The following is a 23,047-nucleotide window of genomic DNA, read 5'->3' as shown; positions in this document are numbered from 1 at the left end:
TGAGCTGCCTTTGACAGCACTCCTTTCAGGTATCTGCCACACTGGGTGTGAAGCAAACATGCCCTACTGGGATAAGCTTCCCTGTTCATCGACACCAGCCTTCAGAAATGTCTGAACCAGCCTCCTGAGCACACTGATGTGGGGAGGGCATGAATGGCAGTGACACCAGGAGGCAGGGCCACAGGCAGGCTTTTTTTGGGTCAAGATCAGAGGCAGGTGCTCCCAGCTAAATACCCAGTTTCAAGTGGAGGCTGGGAAGAACTCAGAGGTATCCCTGGGCTATTGCCATGTGCAGTGCTAGCGCCAGAGGTGTGCGTGGCCTTTGGCTCTGCCCTGGATAAGCCGATTTATCCCATGCTTGCTTTCTCTCCCACTTTCACTTGCAGATCTTTGGGGGCCTTGTCTGGATCCTGGTGGCATCCTCGAAGGTCCAGTTACCCATGCTGCAAGGCTGGGTGATGTTTGTCTCTGTGTTCTGCTTTGTCATGTCCATCACCCTCCTGTGCCTCTACATCTGCGGTGCACATGGGGGCAGTAGCTCCTGGGTCACCTTGGTAAGTGGATGGGACAAACCTCAGGGCCTCTCCCCTCCCTGGTACCACTGGTATACAATGGTCTCCTTTGCTGCTACTGCACACCAAATTGCCGGCTGGGGCTTGCTTGTGTGGGTTCCTTTTTTCCCCCCTTTGCAGTGTGCTCCCTCCTGGGAATGACTGTGTCATCCTTGGTTCTTAGGCTGTCATCTGCCAGGAGACAGCATCTCTGTTCTACCTCAGTATGGCCGTGTTGGAAGCCTACTCCACCTATATCAGCTTTGGTCCTGCCAACGCCGTGATGATGACCGTCTACCAGGAGAACGTTGCTGCTGTGGTGAGTGCCTGGCAAGCAGGGGAAGGAGAGGGCAAAGCAACGCAGCAGGAGAGGGCAAAGCAATGCAGGAGGGCTGATGTGCAGGAGGTGGCAGCACCTAATGGTTTTTAAAACGGCTGAAGGCTCAAAAAAGCATGTATTTTTGTTCTTAAAAACTAGGATCACAGAAACATCTCCTGTGTCTAGTTTAAACGAGTTGAAGATGTTGTTGTGTCAGCTTGAGGGTTTCTAATGTTATTTTTAACTCTTTCAGAGGGAAATGAGCACGCGCATGTCGCCCTCCGTGAGCGAGGATGCCGTGCCCAGGCTGAAGCCCGCGCTAACCTCGAAGCTTGCATCCCGGAGTTGAGCACAGAGAGGCGTCACCCTGTGAAGGCTTGGTGTGTTGTAGCAGCTGGTGCTGTGAGGTCTGGCGGCTGGCAGCAGGGGGGAAGCGGCTGCTGGGGGGTTCCCTCATTTGCATAGCCCAGCCCCCTCCGCGTGCATCGGAACGCCTGGGTCCCCCCTGTGGCAGTTTTTGACCGGTCCCTGCCAGTTGGGTCAACGGACCCAGCGCAGGCGGCGGATCCCGCTGGGGCTCCTCTGCCTGGGGTAAATCCCTTGGTATTTGTGATTCAGAAGAGGTGAAAACCGAATCTACGGGTCTCCTTAGACAACCTTCAGGAGCTGTGGGCTGCAGATGGGGGGGCGCCCCCCTTGTCTGCTCCAGTGACTGGTCCCATTGCTGGTCAGAAGTGGAACAGCTTTAACAGGTGAATCTGCCATTTCTCTCCTGGCCGTTGTGGGAGCTGTTTCGGGGGTGAGGGAGTACCTTGAACTCACTGGTTATATTGACGAACTCTCGGTTGCCTAAATATGGGACCGAGGCTGGCTCAGACATGGGTGTCTACATTAGAGACATCCATGCTTAGTCAGATGAATCCCACCCCAATCTCCTGTGCTCCTCATCAGGTCTATGACAGCTCTGCTGTTAGCCTTTACTGAAGCCAAGTACGGTTTCTGTCTCTTTTCTTTTTCTTTTTTTTTCTTTTCTTTTTTTTGTTTTGTTTTGTTTTGTTTTGTTTTTGTTTTTGTTTTTGTTTTGTTTAACAGAAAGGAAACCCAGTCTTAGACATTCATTTGCGGAAGAAAGTTTGTGTTTGAAGATCACGCTTGGATCTTCAAGTAAGTCTAATTAGATGCCTCTTCCTCTCCTGTTCATCCCTCACAGGCTTGGGCACTGTCCGTTTGTCCTGTTTCTGAGGACCGCTGCCCAAGGCACCTAGCATTGCACATGGACAGCCTGTATCTCCCGTTGCACCGTGAATTTTGTTAGCAGGAGTGAAGAATTTTTAGGGTATAAGCTAACTGAATTGCACTGAAGTGAAAAAAGCGCTGTATAACTTCCAAGAGATAAGAACGGAATATAATTGGAAGACAAATATTTTGAGCAAAAGATGCTGAAAAAGCATCTTTGAAAAATTATGAGCATAGCGCTATGGTTTTTTATTTAGGATTTTTATATGTTTTAGATTTAGAGTTTGAATTTCAACAAATTGAGTTGAATTGGTGTGGATAACATATTCAAAGGGCCACGTATTTCTTTCAAAGAAGAATAAACAAAGTAGCACCTGCAAAGACTGTTTTGGCTTTCAAGTGTTTTTGTATTTTTGAACCCAAATCTGCAAGTTCCTGTTAAATTAAAGTGTTCTAGAAAAATGTCACAGATTGTATGATCCACCCTTTCTAAAAAATTATTGTTGATGTTGCTTGGTTGGGCTGAGGCCCCTCAAGACATATATCTCCTTTTGTTCAGAAGACTCTCGGGCTGCAGCAGGCACCCAGACATCACAGAGATAATAGAGGATCCCGAAAAGAAGTCAGCAAGTTACAAAGGAGGAATGGGCAAGTAAAAGGCGAAAGCCTGAATCCCATCTGTCCTAAGCAATGATCTGCTCAGCTCTGGGCTGGTGGCACAGGCCACCTACAATTCAGGGTCTCGGGCACAAATCTTGCGCACTTAGGTGCTTATGTCCTTCCTCACAAAGGAAAAGAACATTAAAAGGAGATGCCTGTTACTTAGTTCAGTAAAGGGAAAAGAAACTTCTGCTTAGGTCTGTTTGCCTCTTTTGGAGGCTGGACTTGAGCACAAAGGAGACGAGTGCCCTAGTAGCAGGCCGCTGAGCAGGCTGAGGGGATGCAGGGAGTCTGCTCCCAGGGAAGCTCTTCCACTTTGTATAATCTAGTTACTCTTGTACTGGGGGTTTGAAGCCAAGTACCCAGCAGGCACACCATAACTCTCCTCTCTCTCTCTCTCTCTCTGGCCCATTAATTGTCCTGATACCACTCCAGATCTCCTGAAAGTGGGACGCCAACTGTTAAAGGGAGATTCTCGCCTCAGGACGCCTGCAACCTCAAGCTCAGCCTCGCGCGTGGTCCGTGAGAAAGCCACGGCTCCAACTGCAAATCTGAGTAAGTAGGGGATGCAGATATGGGACTTTTGCAGGGAGCACCTCAGCCGCTGGGCTGTTGGACAAGGTGAGACCTGTGCCAGCCAATTCACCTTTTAGTGCCAAATGCCTTTTGATAGAGATGCAGGTCTCCTGGGGACTGTGGGGACATGCTCCTCCTCCATCTGGAAAAGATGGCTGAGCTCCTGGCGTAAGAAGGGCACTGAGGTTTAGAGGTCAGAGTTGAGGCAGGTATGGAAGATGGCAAGAGCTGTGATCTTTAGTAAAAAAAAAAAAAAGTTTTTTTATATTTAAGAAGCTTTTTTTCTCTCTTCTGCTCATTCGTTATGGAATATGAGTCAAATAAGAGAAACCGATGCTATACACACTGCACGCTCTTAAGTATTTTTTTTAAAATATGTGTGAGGTCAAGCTGGAGCAGGCTTTGCAATTTGTGTATCTACTGCAGCAAATGTTCTGCTCTTTCTGGCTTTTTTCCGTGGTTTTCAGCCCGCTTCACCTGTACGGAAGGAAATACTGTGCCTATGGAAAGGCCATTATAAATCTTCTCTTAGGAGATTTTTTTTTTTCTTGGTGCTCTGCTTGTAATTTACAATCCGTATTATTTATGCCAATGTTGAAAATAGTTTTCTGATGCCCTGGTTAAAATATTCTGAACATCCTCCAGCTACATTCTACTATGAGCACTTCCACCAAACATCCGTTTTTATTTAAAGTAATTTTTCATGACATAACATGCATCATAGCCAGAATCCTGTGTTGCTGTTCAATGGTTTTCTTTACAGTTTTCCAGCTGTATTCCTCCTCCCCATGATAGAGTGTTGCCAGACTGATTAGAATACACAAATTGTATTCCCTTAATCTTCCTTCATAAACAGTGCCCTGTAATCCTGTCATCATTGTTGTTGACCAAATCAAAACATTAAAGAAAGCCTTTCTCTCAGGCTGAACAAAGACAATCTTCAATCTAAAATATTTAGAATGCTTAGAGATATTTTAAGGCTTTAATTAATGTACTTAATTTAATTCAATAATTTTAAAATTTATTTTTAAATTTTAAATTTTATATTTTAAATTTATTTAATTAAATTAATTTATTTAATTTTAATTTTTAAATGTAAATTTTTTTAAAAATTAAAAAACGGAAAGGATTTAGTTTTAATTAGGAATTAGTTAAATTAAAGCAATAAAAATATCAAAATATTTGTACCCTTTTTTTAAAAGAAGAAAGGAATTTGACAGTTATCAAAATTAAAGCATCATTTCAGACAGAAAGTAGAAAATTCTGTTTTTCCACTATCTGGCCATGTTTGAATTAAAATCAGAAATAGTTTCAGTGCTCTCTGAACTTTGTGTTTTGGTGACCAAATCACTCAGAAATTTTTTTTTTTTGTGCTTTAGAGTGACATCTTTTAATCCTTTTTGAGCAGTGTTGAGTGGATATGTCTCTATATTCCTTCTGTTTATATATCTGTATTTGTATGCAGGCATAGAAAGCTAAGGGAATGTCTTTATCTTAGCCATGCAAATCTGACTGATTTGGTTTCACTGTGGTATATGGACATTGGGGAAGTTGGTGGTTAATGGGCTCAACAGTGGAAACTCAGCCATAAACAACTAAGCAGGACCTTGCAGATAGCGGTGGCATTTTGAACATTTGCTTGCTTTTACGTACCTAGCTATATAAATCCTGGGGAAGCTGTGTTTTAGATGCCTTCAATCTCTTTTGGTCCTCACCTGTCGTTATGATTCCGAGATTAGGAAGAGCCTGGAAGAAGGGGGAAATGCATGCCCAGTCCCTGTTCCAATAAATAAACCACAATTATGAAAAGAAAATAAAACCCAGCATCTGATAGAGCAACTGGACAGAGGTTGCCCAACTTTGCCCAAAACTCTAGATTGTAGAACTTACTTTTCTCAGGTGTGTTGGGTGCAGGGGTTAGGCAGGGTCTCCTGATGGAGGCAGGGGAGCTGTGGGAAATTCAGGCCTGTTTGGATTCCACTATGTATGTAGCAACGGGTGACAAAGACGTGCAGGCACCCTAAACTGGGTGAATCTGTGGAGGAGCTGGAGAAGGCCCTGATAAGCTGAGAGGACAGGAACCCCATCTCCTCCCCTGGTTCTTACAGCTGGACGCAGTGCGTGTCCCAGGTGGTGTGATGGGGAGATGATGTGCAGCCTCCTCCCAGTTCAAAGCTAAAATCTGGCCCTGCAAATCCCAGGTGGATCCTTTCTCCAGTAAAGCAGAGAGCAGAAGAGAGCTTTCCTTGGGCTGCTTTTGTGTGGACCCTGATGTCTTTTGTGTAGTGTGAAACACCCACCCTGGTCTTTGGAGAGGAGCCAGGCACCGAGCTCTTTTAAAGCTGACCTGCTTCTAGGCATGCCCAGAAACAAGAGTTTCACATAGCTGAGACACTCTGCTGATTGAGAGCGGGACTTCTCAAGTGAGGTGGCAGATAGGAAGAGTGCTACTTCCAAAATTCCCCCCGTGGAGCTGGGGCCCTGGCATCCTTTCATAAATCCTGCTCCAGCCGCTGCAAGGTGGACATCGCTTCCCCAAGGAGCTTGAAATATATTACTTTTAATGTGTTGTAACAAAACAGTAGATGTACCTTATAACAGTACACCTAAGATACGGTATTATGTAAGTTGTGTTTAAAGGAAATGAAAATTCTGCAGAGTTTGTTTTGTATTTTATTTGGATTACAAGCCTTGTCTTGCTTCCATGTTGAGGCATTTCATTACAGGTTGTCTGTTCCTCCCTTCTGAAATTCTCTAAGTAATAGGAAGTTGTTGGCTTTCGAAGTCTGGGCACCTGGCACGCTGTGAGTCTTTGCTCAAGTTGGCAGAATACGGTGTGACCGCAAACCCTCAAGGATTAATAGGCTGAAAAAGCACAGGCTTCATGTCTGTCCTTAGTGTTCCTTAATGCTAAGAGTGCTACTGGGGGGAAAAACAAGCAAATGACAGCAGTCGTAACTTGACATTCATTGCTTTGAGACCCACCTTGTCTTTCTTTATAACTATAGAAATACAGTTTAGGCAACCTATCAATATACTGGGTAGGGTTTTACTGTTCGTTTCAGTAGATGGCACTTGATCTCTATTAAATAGTTTTTTGTAATAATTTCAAGGTATGCGTTACAGTAAATATTTGACTAGCTTTATGACAAATTTTGCTTTTGATCCTGGGATTGCAGGGCTGCTTAGTTAGTTGCCTCTCAGATATGTTTCTCATTCTGGTGGTTTTCTCTTCCCTGTTGAAAACATGTAAAACTGATTTAAAATGTTTTATGCACATTAGAATGAAAACCATGTGCCTTATATTAAGGGTGATTGTGCAAAAGCTTTCAGCTGAATCAGGTTTAGCATGTGATTTAATGCGTTTGCATATATGCTGTGGACACATACCTGCAGCATTTGCTGCTGTGAATGCATGCCTGCGGGGTTTGTTGCTGTGCACCAGCCAGCCTCTCTCCTCCTTGTGCATTGGAACCAGATTTAGGAGATGTGTTGAAGAGGCCTCTGAAAGCCCTTTGTTAAACTTCTGCCACCAACATAACGGGACGGCTGGGATGTTGACCTAGTCTATGACGGAGTTCACTCCCTTTCTGTGTCCTGTTAAGTCATCCCTGCCAAAGATGATGTTTTCCAGCTTCTAAAAGTACTTCTGACCAGCCTATTCATTTCTATTCAAGCACACCAGGTAGTACTGCCAGGCATATGAGAAAACTCCTGAGGTGACACCACATGCTTCCTTATTAAAGACTTGTCTGTAGGTGGATTTACACATCACGGAGGTTTTTCCAAAACTGTCATATACAAGTTGAGTATCATGTTATACATCTATTGGTATTTCTTGAACCTCCAGTCTCAATGTTTCTAATGAGGTTGGAGTAGCAAAGTAGCATCCTTCCATCTCTGATCGAAAGAGCCTTTTGGTTTGAACAGAACGATAAGTTGTCCAGACTGTTCTCTTCTCCGTGAACATGTGTTCCCCCAACAAAGGTCATTTCAGGATGAGAAGGGAAAATTGCTGGGAGCTGTTCTAAAGTGGTGTTAGAAGAGCTCAAACTGCATATAGAATCACAAAAAATAATTAGGTCAGGCTAATTTCCGTACGAAGAATCTCTGTAAGGTATATAAAGCAGGAAAAAAACCCCACCTTGTAATGCTCTTTGTCTGTTTCAACATCTGCTCGTGGCTGCTCTGCAAATCCATGAATTAAAAACAATGAAGAAAAATGCTGGCTCAGGATACAGTGATATGCAGAGTCTACATGATGGCTCTCAGCCAATCTCAGTAATTAGTTTGTAGTGACTGTTTCTAGAGATGATCTTGACTGACTGTGGTTTCACAGCACGCACAAGCCACATTCCATATTTATTTTGAGATCTGCAGTGCTTATACTTTGCATGAATGCAGTTCAGATTACTACCAAAGCTATAGTATTTAGATGAGATTGGAAAACTGCTTAATGAGATAAATTTTGATTATTTGATAACAAACTTTCTTCCAAAGTAAGAAAAGTAGGTGAACTAGATGAGCAAAAATCAAGATACATAATTAGTTTAGATCACACAACCAGCAGTATGAATTGAGGGGATCAAGTAAAATCAAGTTTAGATCTAAATGCAGGGAAGCAGGATCTGCGTTGAAGTTCTTCCCCAAAGTCTTCTGCCTGGTATTGAGCTGGAAGTCTCCTCACCCAGCAGGTTTGAACAGTTGATGGTCACCCACACTGAAAGTTTTGCTCCACGTCTTCTCTGACTGCATGTTTGCCAGCTGCCAATTTATCAGCTGTTACTGCGCTGTGCAATCAGCTGCAACATGATTAACAGATCTGTCTGATGAGAGAGCACAGGCAAGCAGTCAGGTAGATGTCCACCCAAGAGTGACAAGCGATAGCTTCTTTGGCCAGCGCAGTGGGATAGGGGAGGGGATGCTGATGCCAGGCATTGCTGTGCTCAGGTTCTCACTGTCATTCTGGGAGCACAACTTGCAAGTCTGAGCTTGATGACTAAACTGCATATAAAATAAGAGGGGGTGGTTAGGTACTACAATCCAAGATTCACAGCAGAGAGCATGCCAGGCAGGAACGCACCTCTCCCAGTCCACAGGAGAGGCCAGAGAGGCGTGCCCGTCTCCCAGATTTGGCCACCTACTTGTACCCTGCTTGCACCCATGCACGTGCCTCACATTCACTCTGAACCTCTGTACCAGAGCCAGACCACCTCTGTGAGTGCCAGCAACCAGCACGTTTCATTGCTTTGAACTATGGCCAGCACTGGTGCTACCACCCACCCTGTTTTGTGTGGCAGCTGAGCAAGTAGAGCTCGGGGAAAAGATCTGAGTTCAGTGCCCTCCTTAGACCAAAGGAGTTCAAATCCACACCTCTCACAAGAGTTCTCAACCACTGCAACCTACAGAGCATCATCAGCTTCCTCCAATGGCTTTAGACCTCGTGGTAGTAGAGGGTATCCATCAGACGTGGGCAGAGGCAGAGCACATGGGAGCAGCTTCTCTGTCACACAAAGAATAGAGCAGTCTACGTGGAGGAGAGTCCTGATCCTTGCTCCCAGGATTATATCTGCATTTACGCAGTTACTGTTGGATGTGAAATTTATAGCAAAGTGCAAGGCAAGAGTCTCATGTATAGTAATAGTAAATCGCATAGTAAGTCAAAGGCCAGGGGCTGGAACAAAAACACGCTGTCAGCTGAGCTTGACACTGTGAATTGAGTACATTCCCTGCTGGGAGCCTTTGCCCTCAACATGGGTCATTTTTTAAAGGGTGTTATCTGAAGAAAAGCCGGAAATGCTGAAGCAAGACTTCATCACTTCTGAGCAGCTTCTTTTTCTTACATTTGTTCGTGCATGTGAGCAGTCTGGTTTTCTTTCCTAGATTGCTTGTGGTGTACAAAAACAATCTTGCAGGAACAACCCCGTATTAAATAGAAAAGAAGTAGCATTAATGTTTCCTGGAAATATTACTGCTTACGCTGTTAAAGATTGAAACTGGAGATGTAGCTGTGAGTTAAAAGTTTTAAGATAAATTAAACTTAGTCTTTTAAAAATACAGATTCTTTCAATAAAGGGGATTACAACTGAATTATCTCTACTTTTCCAGCTGTTTCTAATGGCTTTGCTGCAAGTTCTTATGCAGTCAGGCCCCCTCTCTTCCCTTGGGGTCTCTAAATAAAGCTATCTACAGGGACAGCATGCTACTTATTCCTCTAGCAGCTGCACTGGAGTGGTGAACTTATATTATTTTGTGTTTTTGTCTCTTTGCTGTGTAACAGGATGCTTTTGAAGGCACGGAAGCTCAGCAAATTGAAGTGTTTTACATTCTGAGGACAAGCTGTCTCTGTCAGCGCTGTTTCATTTACAGCTCTGATTCACTGGGTGACTATATGCAAACCTAGCATCAAGAATGATTTTTATATCTATATATACACACACATAGATATATATTAAGAGGTCATGTTTATGGAGTCAGAAGATAGGTAGTTCTGTGGTTTCTATACTTTGGCAGCTATGAAAGAGTGGTGAAGTTGCAAATAAGAAAGACTTACACAAAAAGACTAAATTAGCTTAAAAGATTTACTAAACTCAGATGCATCCTGAGTTTTAGGAATCCAGTTCTGCTCAGCTGTCAGTGTTCCTGTCACAGGTATTACTGACACTTCTTCCTTTTTTCTATGTTGTAACCTTACCATTTAGATAGCACATGGACAATCAAATGCACGCAGGAAAGTTTGAGCTTTATTCTTATAGAAGGAAAAATATTACATGCTCAAGTGCAAGCAAAATTTGACTTTTGAGGCCAGAAGACCATGCCACAAGGTATCCAACCATCTGTAATGGCTATAAATAGCAGACTGGGATGCTATACTCCAGGCATGCATGTATGGTTATTGTGTGGACCTGTGTAAGAAATGTACATACTGGCTCCATATACATAAGTACGTATGTGATGCGGTTGCATACTGTCCTGGCAGACCAAGTATACCTAAGCTGTTCTACCTTGCCCAGCCAATTGCAGTGCTGTGGTAGGACGGTGTTAGCTCCCTAAGCAGTGGTCCTCCAACCCATGGGGCAGATGTGCACACACGTCTGACGTACCGTCACTGCCTTTTCTGCCTCTGCCTGGGTTGTGCCAGCTGGCACTGCCTGCACTCCTCGTCATGGGCAGCACAGCATGCAGTCGTGGGGTTGCAGGCTCCCCTCTCCCCTCCCTGTCAGCTAGAGCTAGGTGACTGTAGTGGTGCTGTCAGGGCAGCAAGGAGGCTAAAAGGCAGTGCAGAAAGCATGATGCTGTTTGCAGCACTCTCTTAGCTCAGTGCCGTTGCCCACTGAGCAATAAAGTGCAGGGACAGCACTTGATACTGCACTATTTCACTCCAGTGTCTTGCAGGCAAGAAGCAATCCTGGAAAACGTTGCAGTACTTTGTTGGCCGTCACTGTGTTGTTCTTCCCGTTGCACAGAGCGGTGCACAGCTCTGCTCCTAGGGAGTGGGTGTGCTGCTGCTTGTAGCCTGCTGCAAGGTGGGCTGGGGCCAGAGTGACGGGCCTCTCAGTGTTGGATGCCACTACGCGTGGCATGAGCGTTTCCGTCAGAGCATAGTGCCAAGTTGTCTTGCCTGCCAGCACTGTGACACTGAGTGGCTGCAGCATGGAAATATATGTATGAATGAATTTCAACTGAGATACCGCTTAAGCTGATGACTCAATATGTGGTATCCTTTGTGGGAAATGGTGGGTAAAGACAATCCTCTTAGTCAGGGGAGTCTCAGATCAGGGCAAAACAAGTGTTATAGCCAGTTCAGACAAAAGAAATGGTTTTTGAGGAATGGCAGCCTCTTTCATGGTTAATGCTGCTTAGGTGGGTTGTTCTGGGACTTAGATGTGTGAGCTTTCGCAATCACATTGTCACAGCGACAAACCTAGTCAACTGGGGTACAAGCCGTGCACATCACCATCAGTTCTGCAAAGGATTTAAGAAAGACTGTGCAGCTGAAGGTTTATCCACCCCAGTGGGGGATGATGGTATCTGCAGATGCATCATGGAAAATATAGCAAAAATGGGGTTCATGGTAAGTCTGCAGCTGCTGGCTGGGGGTGTCTGTGCGTGAGACGGCGCCCAGAAATTCTCAGGTGAGAGATGCTCGCCCCGACCAGCTGTTTAAAGGATGTTGGAAAGTTATTTCCATTCCCTCAGCTTAAAGTCATCGTACAATATTGTGGCTTTGCAGTGTAAGGCCCAGATATGGCTTTGGACATCTGCCATTTGAGTGACAGACTGAAAAAAATCCTAACTTTAGGGTGGGTATTTTTCCAGGTGATAAGACTTTCTTAGTAGCTCTACCTACTACTGTTTGTAGCAAAATGAAAGCGGTTTTCCCTGTACATGCCAGGGCTTGGGAAATAAAAGCTGTGATCCATAGAAAGTCAGAAATCAGGTAGATGGCTTAACACCCCAGAAGCACTTGAGAGCCACGCGTGATTATTGGATTGATTTAAGGCTATTAGAGCTGCTTTACTGTCCTTCTGTGTGCCACGAGAACCTGCATATGTGTGTACATATGCAGACACATATACCCTATTAGCCTATACACATTTATATGTACATATGCATGTATGTGTACATCGTCTCAGAAACCAAAATGGAAGCGGCTTTTCCCCCAGCGCGTAGTCTTTTCATATGGTTTAAAGCAAGCGAAATCTGCAGTGACAGTTGTGTGCTGCTGCAGGAGCCGTGTGAGCAGCCTGATTCTTGTATTGACGGCTGTAAGAAAGCAAACAGGTTGTCACAACAAATGTTCCTAGCCGTGTCCTAAAAGGGCTTCTTTAGTGTGAGGGGTTTGTGTCCAAATGGTTTTTCTCTGCTCTTGTTTAAGTGCCACTTCTGAAGAAATGTTGCAAATCCAGAACAAATCACGTGCTTGACATCAGGGATGTTGGAAAATTCATGCAACTGCTAAAATTCACACAGGATGGGCAAAGGGATGATGCCTGTTGTTCATTGTGATTTTTAAAACAGCCTTTGAGTTATGATTTCCACTGTGTTTTTACTCGTCCCTTTTCTTTTCCAGGGGTTAAAACCAATTTTAGCTCTTCAAGCAACACAGGCTGTACCTCAGTGCCTGAAGCCCATGTGTCGGCTGCTGGAAGCAAAAGGTCTTTTTCTCACAAGTAAGCAAAGCAATTTTTCCTGAAGAGTGAGAGAGTTGCTAGTGCAGAGAGAGACTACTATGTAAGGCCTTGCAGCTAATACATAAAATACCACTAGTGTGAGTTTTGAAACAATTTGGCTAACACTATGCTCTTGGGCAGCACTTACGCTGATGAGAACTGTAATATGAGAAAGGGGAAAAAAAAGCTATATTTTTTGAGACCAAAACATGTCAGTAGGCCAGATCAGCCGACAGGTATTTTTTTGTTGTTTGTTCATAACAAGTATGGGAGATACCCTCAGGTAAGACAGAAAAGACTTCAGCTGGAGTGGAGGAGGAGACAACTGGGTATATGTTGCTTAACAGCAGTACCTCTAAGAAGTTAACCTTAACCTTTTGGTCTTATCACTGTTTTCTCTTTGTAATAAACTGTCAGCTTGGCATGTCCCTTTCCAGGTCATGACCTTATTTTTTGTAGGAAGAAGTAGACAATATTGCCTTTGATGCTTTTGTATTCAACACCCTTGCCCAACCTTTCTGTAACTAAAACTATATGCAAATAAAAAAAAAAAAATATAGATCAGTTATCTATCTAAACAAATCTTTCAAGAAAGATTTCTGTAAGATTTCTCCCTATCATTTGTGAAGTGCAAATCCAGAGAGCTTGTGAATGCAAGGGTGAGGACATTTGGGTGGAGCAGCGCACATTGTGCTCCACCCACAAAATCCCTGCTGGTTACATTTGTTGGAGTAGGTGCAAAGAGTTCAGATTGACAGGACGGGTTTCCTGCCCTTTGTGGAAGTGCTGGCAGGTAGGCCAGGCCGGGACTGGCAGTGGGATACCTCTATGCTTAAGTCACACAGATGTCTCTGAGGTCGGAGTGTGCCCCAGTGCACAGAGATTGGCAGAATGATGCTTGATGAGCAGTTTCCTATCTGTGTCATGAGACTGTTAGAAAAATAAACATTACCTAAGCACTCTCTAGATTAAATCTAACCAGTAAAGGTACTGGCCGGGGGGTGTGTGTGTGTGTGTGTGAAAAATACTAAGTATAATATGAAGCCCTAAAATCACCTTACTTGCAGTAAGATTCTGTATCATTGCATGTATTTCTGTGCATTTAAATGTAACTTTAAATTAGAGCATCCTGACCCACTTAATTAGACAGAAGTCCTCTGTAATAATGCTCCTTCAATTGCATTGCTGCGTTACGCACAGTCTATGTGAATTCTGCCTCACCCAAGAGTTGATGCTGTACTGTACGAAGTGGAAGGAGAGGTCTCCTTTGCGATATGTTCTCTTTTAACTGTTTGACTCAACTTCCTCTGAAAAATCTCAGTGTTGTCACAAACCACAGTCCAGCACTTCATTGTAAAATAATTATAAAATCACCCAAACCACAGCAGTGTGATGAAGGTTTGCAGCAGCCACCTTCCTTATAAACTGTTCCATTTTCAGAGGAGGGACGAAACCAAGTTAGGGAATCTTGAGGAGAGTTCTTGCTTCATAGTGCTGTGGTATTTAAATTTTTATGTTCAAGCCTCTTTGGTTGGCTGGATTTGCCTTTTTCTTTTCTGAAACCAGCCCGTTCATTACAGTTTAGAAGAACAGATTCCATGAGAGGATGTAGGTAGCAGTGTAGCAGTGCAGGAAGACAAACCAAGTGAGCAAGCGAGGAACCCACCTTGGGAAGCTGTGCTCAGAGCACCTCAGTCCTTTGGCAGTTGCCAGCAGCACAGATACCAGTTGCTTTCAAGCCCACAGTCGGCAGTCAGGTTATTTAATAAAGAGTGGGAAAAGAAAGGTAGATACGTATGAGGGAAACTGGAAGGAAGGAAGGAAGGAAGGAAGAAAAAAATGTGTGGTTTTCTTTGTCTATTTTAATACTATTTCAGCCTGCTCACAGTAGGGTTTGAACTATATCTAAGCAAATGAATGGTCAGGCATTGGAACAGGCTGCCCAGGGAGGAGGCAGAGTCGCCATTCCTGGAGGTACTTAAAAGATGTGTAGATGTGGCACCTCAGGGCATGGTTTAGGAGACTTGGTGATGTTGGGTTGACAGTTGGACTTGATGATCCTAGGGGTCTTTTCCAACCTTAATGATTCTATGGTTCTCTTCTATGATTCTATGAATAGTTGACAGTGGCAGCAGAAGCACCCTCTATGCCAAAGAGAGAAAGGAACAGTGGCTCAAACAAATCGGTTTTCATCACACACTGTGATCCCTCAGGCTGCTTGCCAAGGAGCATGAAAGCAGTCTTAGAGCAAACCTCCACGAGCAGGCATCTCTCTGCAGGTCTGGCCAGGGAAGGCTGAAGCGTGGTTCTTTTGGCACTAGCCCAGGCTGCAGTCCTCTCATTACTTAATGGAGTCAGAGGTTCAGGGAATGTGGATGATCTGGTGGAGTCAGTGGGGACCGTGCTAGCCACAGAGAAACGTGAAAATGGCCACCATTTCCCTAGATCACATAATTCAGACTGAGAGCCCCACAGTCAGTGAAAGAGTGTGCAGTGGCTGATGACTTCAGGACTTTCTTCCCGGCCACTCACAGTTATCTACCTGTTTTAGTGTGTAGACAACTTTGTGCGTGAAATAAGACACATAATGAGTTGTGTGATAAAGATAATCCAGTATGCTTTAACCATGTTGGTTCTCCTCCAGTTGTGGCCTTCATGGTCAGAATAATGGATCCTTATCCAACAAGTCCAGACCCAGCCCACCTGCTTCCCGTGAAAAGGTCCCTTTGTCAACACTGAGCAAAAACCAGCCGAGTCCTGCGAACACCCGTCAGAATTATGGGGCTTCTTTAGCCAGCAGAAGCAACTCAGGCTCAAACAAAGGAAGTGACAGCAGCCAAGTGACGAGGCAAGTCTTTATTTCAGCATCCTGGTGTTCAGCACACTGACTTACCTTCTCTGCACTCAAATGGGGCATCAGCTGGTTGTCTGGCTTGCCAAAGGGGTCGTGTTGCTCCTCAGCATGGGTGTGACTCTTCATATTGGTGGCTCGACAATCAACAGTGTGCTCTATCCCATGTAGAAGTTTTACTGTTTCAGTACTGTAAAATTCAAGGTTACTTTTAGTCAAAGCACTTTGTAGCTGATTTTCACTCCAAGGCAGGCTCCTTTCCGTGGTTTTATGCTGTCAGTTCTCACGTGGCTTTCCTGGTTCTTTCACAGAAAGGTCCTTTCTCCTTTGGAGAGAGTTGGGTGGGGTTGTATAGAAAATATTGTATGCTCGGGTGAAAATTCACCCTGCCCGGCCTTAGGTACCTCTGTGTGCAGTTTCCTCTACAGGGAAGAAAACTAATACCTGCGGGAGCGTGCGACACATATTGCAGAGAAGAAATTGTTGTTTCTCTCCCTCCCTTTCTCTCTCTTTCCTCCCACCCCAGGCAACTCAACAGCCAAGCATGTCAGACACACACCTAAAGCTAGACAGGATTAATGTAGGTTTCAGGGTGCTCGGCTTCTTAACTCACATGTGGAGCTGAACTCAGTCTGTACGCTTCCTTACCTGGCTGTGTCTGCAGCTGGGTGCCCTTGCCAATGGCCCAGCTGCCTGCTCTTGGGCACCGTTTTGGGTGAGGAGATGGCTAGGTGTTTTAAAGTTAAATGTCTCATTTGAGGTAATGGCACTGAAAACAAGTATGATAAATAGTAAATTTTGTACTATAGCCACAAATCAGCCATTTTCTCAAGTACTTTGATTTGCCAGAGGGAGTCACTTGTGTGGACACTGAGGAGCCCAAAATGAGTCAAGCGCCATATCAGTCTATGGGATGTGTTCCTTTTTGCCAGGACTGAAGAACTGTAGGAGTGATGTTATGTGATGGTGTGATGGTTTTTTTTCGTTTCAGGCAATCAGGGAAATCTATTTCTTGTGGTCACAATTGCAGCACTAAGCCAGAAAATCCGGAGCGGTATTTGACTCCTCTGCAGCAGAAAGAAGTTACAATACGGCATTTGAAAAAAAAGCTGAAGGAATCCGAGTGCAAAGTTACAGAAAGGTATATTTCACTTCAGAAATAAGACTGGACAAGATTTATTCAGGAGCATTAAGGGATGGGAGTCCTGATCATTTGTACTCTTTTCTTGACCATGTAAAGTTTTCATTAAGAGATTTGAAATATGGTCGGGCTGATTAGGTTGTTTTCAGGTATTTAAGGTTTCATTGTGTGCTCAGTGAATATGTACCGTGCACTTTTGTTACAAATATGGCTGTCTCTTTTTCCCTTTTTTTGAACTTTCCCGATAGAAGACTTTCAAAGGATAGTTCTTCACCAGCCTACTTTAGCACTGAGACCTTTTATACATAAAAAAAGTTCCACCTCACTCAGAAAATATGACGACAAATGTCCCCCTTTTCCCCTAATGAAGGAAAAGCTCTGACACAAACTAGTGTGCCCGCTTGTGGTTTTGTTGCTTAGATATGGACTTTTTTGCAATAGCACTTTGTATGGATGCTAAGCGAAGAAGCAACAATGTACATTACACAGCAACAGATGTTCTCTCTTTTACTAAAGCTGTGCTCTGAGAACTGGCTTTCCAGCACACACAACCCAAGCGGGCACAACGGGTTGTTTGAATGGAGCCCCAAGGTAGAGTCCCAGGGACCCCTTGGTCCTGCTTTGGGTGGCCCAACATCTGTACCTGTGAGGGCTGGATCTCACGCAGGGGGCCTTTCTCCCCACTTGCTTGCAAGTGAAGGCAGAAGCCTCTGGATCCATGCTGGGCTGGGGGGGTGCAAAGCAAGCCGGGTGCAAAGCAAGCCAGGTGCCTGCAGCCCTGAGCCATCCTGCTGTCTGAGGCCACTGTTGGCTCTGGCTATACGTGACGAGCTGCTGGCAGGCACAGGGGACACATCCAGGCAGCTGTTTGTCATTTCCTCCAGGGTGAGGCAGTAGATGAGATGTCAAGCGCTGTACTGGTTGGACCTAACCCAGAGGCCACCACTTTCACCTCAAAGTGTCCAGGATCACAGCATAGCCCACAAGGCTGCTGGCTGTGTGGCAAGGTTGGTGACTCCAGCTAGGAATCAGCCAGTGTGTCTTGGCAGCCAGCTGACATCTCTGCCAGTTCTCTCAGAGGTGGCAGCAAACGATGCATGGAGGAATTTGCTTCTTCCTTGGAGCATCTTTGCAGCATAGCCACCCCAGTGAGGTGGAGCCTCACGTTGACTCTTTAACTAGGCAGTCACCAGAAGTGTTACGATATTTTTATTTTGCTCCAGGGAAAGAGAAATCGAAAAGCTCAAAGCTCAGGTGGAACGTATGAAGGAAGACTGGATCGAAGACGAGTGTAATCATGTGGAGATGGAGCTGAGCCTCTTGGAAGCAAGGAGGGAAATTAAAGAACTCAAGCAAGTTATTGAGAGCATGAAGAACAGCTTGGCTGAGAAAGACAAAAAATTTCAGAAATACTTCCTAGAAATAAGCATTGAGAACAAGAAACTGGAATCTTTGGTGTCGAGCATGGAGATGGCCCTGAAGAGCTCTGTGAGAGATGAGCAGCGCCCGGAGTACACATGTGACTCTGAGGGCAAGCCGTTGTGTACCACTATGCCAGACAGCCCCACCACAGAGGACCAAGCTCTGGAGGAGCTGGCAGATAGTGGGCTGTTTCTTCATGAGGACACAGCTAACGGGACTGATTTATTTGAAGAGAGTTTGACCACCACAACCTCTGAGTTGAGTGAGCCAGCTCCCTCCAATTCTACTGTGAATCAAGAGATGCTTGAAAATGTTCTGGATGAAAAACTAACTTTTTCCCAGGAGGAGGAGGAGAAAGTCAGAAACATGATGGTGGAGCAGACCATCCAGACTGATGTGGTGCCATATAGCCTAGAAGGGGAGCAGTTCATTCAAAACATGTTCAGAGCTCAGAGCTCAAGATGCCTGTCCTCTAAGCCTGCCTTCTTCACTGAAGGAATTGGGTCAATTTCTCTTGAAAGCCTCAGTGATTCTGGTATCATTGTGGACTTAACTCCAGGTGAGCCAAACTCGACCATCCTTTTGTCTCCTGTGACACCTCCATGCAGGAAGGTGGAGCACGGAGTTAATGAAAACCATTTTGTGAAAGAACTTGATTTTACAGAACCTGATGATGATGAAGTCTTTGGGTACGTCAATACTGTTTCTCAGACAGGAATAAAGAAGAGATACTGGAGCAGCAGACTCGCCAGCGATCTGGCTGTAGCAGCCCCTGTTGTACCAACTATCATGCGGCCTTTCAGTACTCATGGAGCAGGAACAGATCTCATTTACAGTACTAGAGCGTTGTTTTGCAGTTCTGTCCTAGTCCACCGTTTTGCTCTTGACTATTTGATTTGCCCTATAAATCGGTTTGAAAACATGTTACTTGTTTCAGAATGGAAAAGGTAAAGCCTTTCTACAGGATGTTTGTAACTGGCGTTTTTTGAGAGTACTGCTGCCTACAGAAATAGTCCTCCTGCTCCCAGTCACCATGTTCCCCACCCCCCCCAACCCACCGCGCTGGTGTCTTTCTGGTGCCAACATATCTGCACAGTGAACATGACCAGGGAGATCAAGGAGAATACAGTGAGTTCTCTTTCATGTTTGTTTGCTGAATGTTAATTTGTTGTTTGTTAAGCTCAATGAGTTTCCCTGGCTGCTTCACTGGGCAAATATACCAGCACTTTGCACTGGCTCAAGAGTAGCGTGAGACGTGCACGGGAGCAAACGGCCAGAGAAAGGTGGGCTATTTCTTTAGGCAGCACTAACCTAAAGCTTTTGTGAAATTACAGTGTTGAGTGACACGGAGGCTTGTTCCCGCTAAGGATATCACACATGTATTCCAGAGAGCATGCTAGTGTTATCCATTCGTTGTCCAAAGAGTCAGTTCAATTTAGAGGTAAACCCCCTATTCCCCAGGCAGTTTCCAGCACATTGTTTGTTCCTGTCTTGTGTAGTGTTCTTCTCAGTTGTACAATTGCTTGAGTGTTTCACTGGTCTTGTGTGTTTACAGGGACTGTAACCAAAAAGGTACTTTGTTGAGAGTCTTGAAACGTGTTAGAAAGATAAGTATAGGTGTAGGTACAATTTGAGTGTTAATGTTGTTTTAAAGTTTTAATGTGTTGGAATGTTGTAGTCATATGAGCCCTTTGAAATGTATTGTGCTTTAGCTTATTGTTTATTTAATTGTTTCATTGTAAATTACCTTTATAATCACAAGTTCAATGAAGCCTGTTAGAAATGGTAAATGTGTGAGTGTTTTATTGTAGCAAAGCCATATAAAATAGCCGGTCTCAGCTGAGCTATTGGGCACAGGCAGAGCTGGCGGAGGCACTGTATCAGGGCATAAGGAACCATCAGGACCCAAAGAAGAGAATTCTGCTGAGAAAAACTTCATTACAGCTCCAAGCATAAGCACTCAGGCAGAGAAAAAGGCTCCAGGTGGTCTGTGGACACACATGCCACCTGCATGACTGCACCCATGCTGAGTTAACAAATGCAAGTGCCTAATCTTTAATTCAATGCAATCTTCCAGAAGCTTGTAACTGCTCATTTCTGTGCTGCCAGGAGAGTGTCAGTCTTCCCGGCATTTAACAGAAGTCCAGAATACCTTGTTTAATTAACCTGAGAGCCATGCAGTCTCAGTGTGCCCACCGAGATGCCACTGTGACCATCAAACCAGAAATTCTTCCTGTCCAAAACTTGAAATCCATGCATAGTTCAGAGGAGGGCAATGCTAACCAACAGGCGACATAGCGGTGTTTGCCTGCCTCCACCCAACCAACCTTTCAACAACACCTCTGGCCGGTTAAACCTCACTGGCTTCCTGTTCTCCCCTCCAGCAAAGCAAGTGTAATATTTCTCTGTGCAACCCAGAGCAGAAGAAGCCTGGTGAAGCCAGACAACGCCATGCACTGCCCTGCCGCTTTGGGGAAGAATGGAGTTATTAGCCACAAGGAAGGAGGAATAGTTGGCCAGCATGTGGGGAGCATTTGCAACACTCAAGAGGGTCACATGCACCAATGCTTACAGAGGCAATTCAGAGACCTTTTGCATCCTTGTAATGCCTGGGTTCTGAATTACTTGTGTTTGCAACAGATTCCCTAGTGTTCATTAAGCATTTCACTGAGGAAGAGGAATCAAACAGGCATGTTGATGTAACACAGGCTCCAAGAGTTCACAAAGATGAGAACACGAGAGCGCCTTGCTTCCTCTGCCAGCAACTTCCTCTTCCACGCTCACCTACCTTGTTGGGTTCCTGCAGGCCACTTGACTTGCCTTATGACACTACTGCAATACATAGTTGCTGCAAAGTCACTTTCAAAAGCTTTTCTTTTAAGTACCTGGGCACAAGGGCCAAAATTAATAGGTTGGCGGGTGGAGGGGATGGGACTGGAACACATGACACAACATGCCTTATTGCTACTTCAAAGCATGTCTGTTCAAGGCTGAGAGCGCAATATTTTATATGGGATTTTACCATCTTTATCACAATTTTGGGTTTCTCTTTAACAGCCACTATTGTTTAAGTGATCTTTGCTTTGAGTGGTGGTGAAATGGAGCATAGTTTAGAGGACTAGTTTAGATCTTCAGTTCTAGGAGAGAGATTCACCTGTGACTACGTGGGTGTCTTTTGCAGCAAGCAGGCAACAAAGCAGTATGAACCTACACTTACATTTAAAATGTCAATAGGCTGAACTCATTTCAAACCATGTTTTGGACGTGGTCCATGTTTAAGACACAAGGCGCTAACACCAGAATAACGTCAAAATTGCTTCTTGCCCTTAAAAATCTTCTGTCCGCTCAACTCTCATAAGTTATTTAACTATGCTCAGCAAGAGAGTTCCCGTCACATTCCTGATAGAAGTCCGTGCTCTGATCTCTACCTGAAATACAGCTCGCTTCCAAGCTGCCGCCTTTCCTCCTCCATCCTGCAAGTATGCAGACAGCTCAAGGTACCCTTTGAAAGAAGAGGCCTGAAGTACCACGATAAATGCTCCAGTCCCAGACTTTGTGGGGCTGGCCTTTGCTCCCCGATCCACAGAGGCTATCCCAGCTGTTGTGACAAATGTACCACCTTGATTTTTCCCCATCTAATATTTGGCTTTACTCTTAGCCATGATTCACCTGGATCCTGCTGCTGCTGTATGGAGCAGCTAGGGGAGGACCATTAGCCTCCAAAGAGTTCAATAAAACCTCCTCCTTTTTCTGAGTTGAGAAATTGTTCATACCATACTGAGGCAAGAATTGAAGTCTTGCCTCAAAGTGTGCAGGTGGGGAGGACAAGCAGGGCATAGGTTAAGGGTCAGGTAGCAGGTGGCTGCTTGAATTCATGCTTACAGGGTAGCATAGGAACCAAGGCGGCTCCTTCCCTGGTTGAAGCAACACCTATTGATAATCCCATTACGCATTTCTCTATTTCTCTTTCTAATCCAGGCTCAAAGAAGCCTTTCTTTAATATTCAGCTGAAGAGGTACCCAACATGCCTCTCAGCTGCTGAAAACACCGAGGCACAGGCACTGCCCACCGCCTCACCAGAGATTCACCTGCATGCTTACTTAGGTCCACCCACTCACAAGGCTCTTCTTCACTTCTGATCCCTTCCTCATTTTGCCTTCTTTCCCCCCCCAAATCAACTACCTCACCTAAATCCCAACCGCTAGAAATGCGCTAAAATTGAACCACTGTTTTATTTATGTCCTACATGAGCAGAACAGGGGAGCATTTTCCTCCAAAACCCTTCAGACAAATGAACATGGGGCATTGCAGACACAAGCAACTATAGCGCAGGAAAACATATGAAACTAATGCATGCTGTTTTGACATACAGACTACTAGCTACGAGAGCACTGTACCCTTTCTGGCATTATGTCAGGACTTGGTAGAGTAGATGGGAGCAATTCCTAGAGCAGTTGTGCTCAAGTACAGGCAGGGAAATGGAGGGAAGAACAGCAAAACAGTGTGAGTACGCAGCAGGAGAGGGCAAAGCAACGCAGGAGGGCTGATGTGCAGGAGGTGGCAGCACCTAATCGTTTTTAAAACGGCTGAAGGCTCAAAAAACACGAGCATTCTCATGACGCAGTCAGGGGCTTTGTTTCTAACTTCTTAACTAGCCAATGTTTTGTTATTTTTAATAAATAACATCTAGTTGCACCTATTTTACATTGTCTCAAAAATAGCAATAGTAAGCACTAAACTAATTTTTTTAGAAAGATGCGGTGTCGCTTCCAACCTAAACTAGGCAACAGGTATTAGGTTTCCCTGCCCTGTGTCAGCAATAGGGAAAGAATTATGACATGTGCCTCCTTGCTTCATCGGTGTGGTTAAAAGGACAGACACGGATTGCTATTAAAGCTTATTCACAGACTTTCTTCTTATCTCCAATCCACCATCAGATACTTTAGAGGTGTGTACTAGGAGCAGATTTGCTTGCCATACTGCTGTTCAGTCTGGACAGACTGTAGTCATCGATTCTACTCCAGCCAGAACACTTGCGCAGAAGATACACACAAAAGTGCATATTGTTGCTTTCTAAAAGGTATTTTAAAATTTCACATTTCTCAATGACTTCTTTAA

At 44.7% G+C, this 23,047-nt stretch overlaps 1 protein-coding gene across 1 annotated transcript in view; it reads right to left on the bottom strand.

Moving 5' to 3' along the window:
- The window catches only part of LOC142055080 (small ribosomal subunit protein uS5m-like), a 305,459-nt gene that overhangs the window by 70,214 nt on the left and 212,198 nt on the right, over positions 1-23,047 (bottom strand). The window lies entirely within an intron of this gene.

Source organism: Phalacrocorax aristotelis, chromosome 3, assembly GCF_949628215.1.
Source record: "Phalacrocorax aristotelis chromosome 3, bGulAri2.1, whole genome shotgun sequence".
In the NCBI taxonomy this organism is placed as follows: domain Eukaryota; kingdom Metazoa; phylum Chordata; class Aves; order Suliformes; family Phalacrocoracidae; genus Phalacrocorax; species Phalacrocorax aristotelis.
Note: the sequence above shows the minus strand (reverse complement) of the source record. Positions and strands in the feature narration are given on the sequence as shown.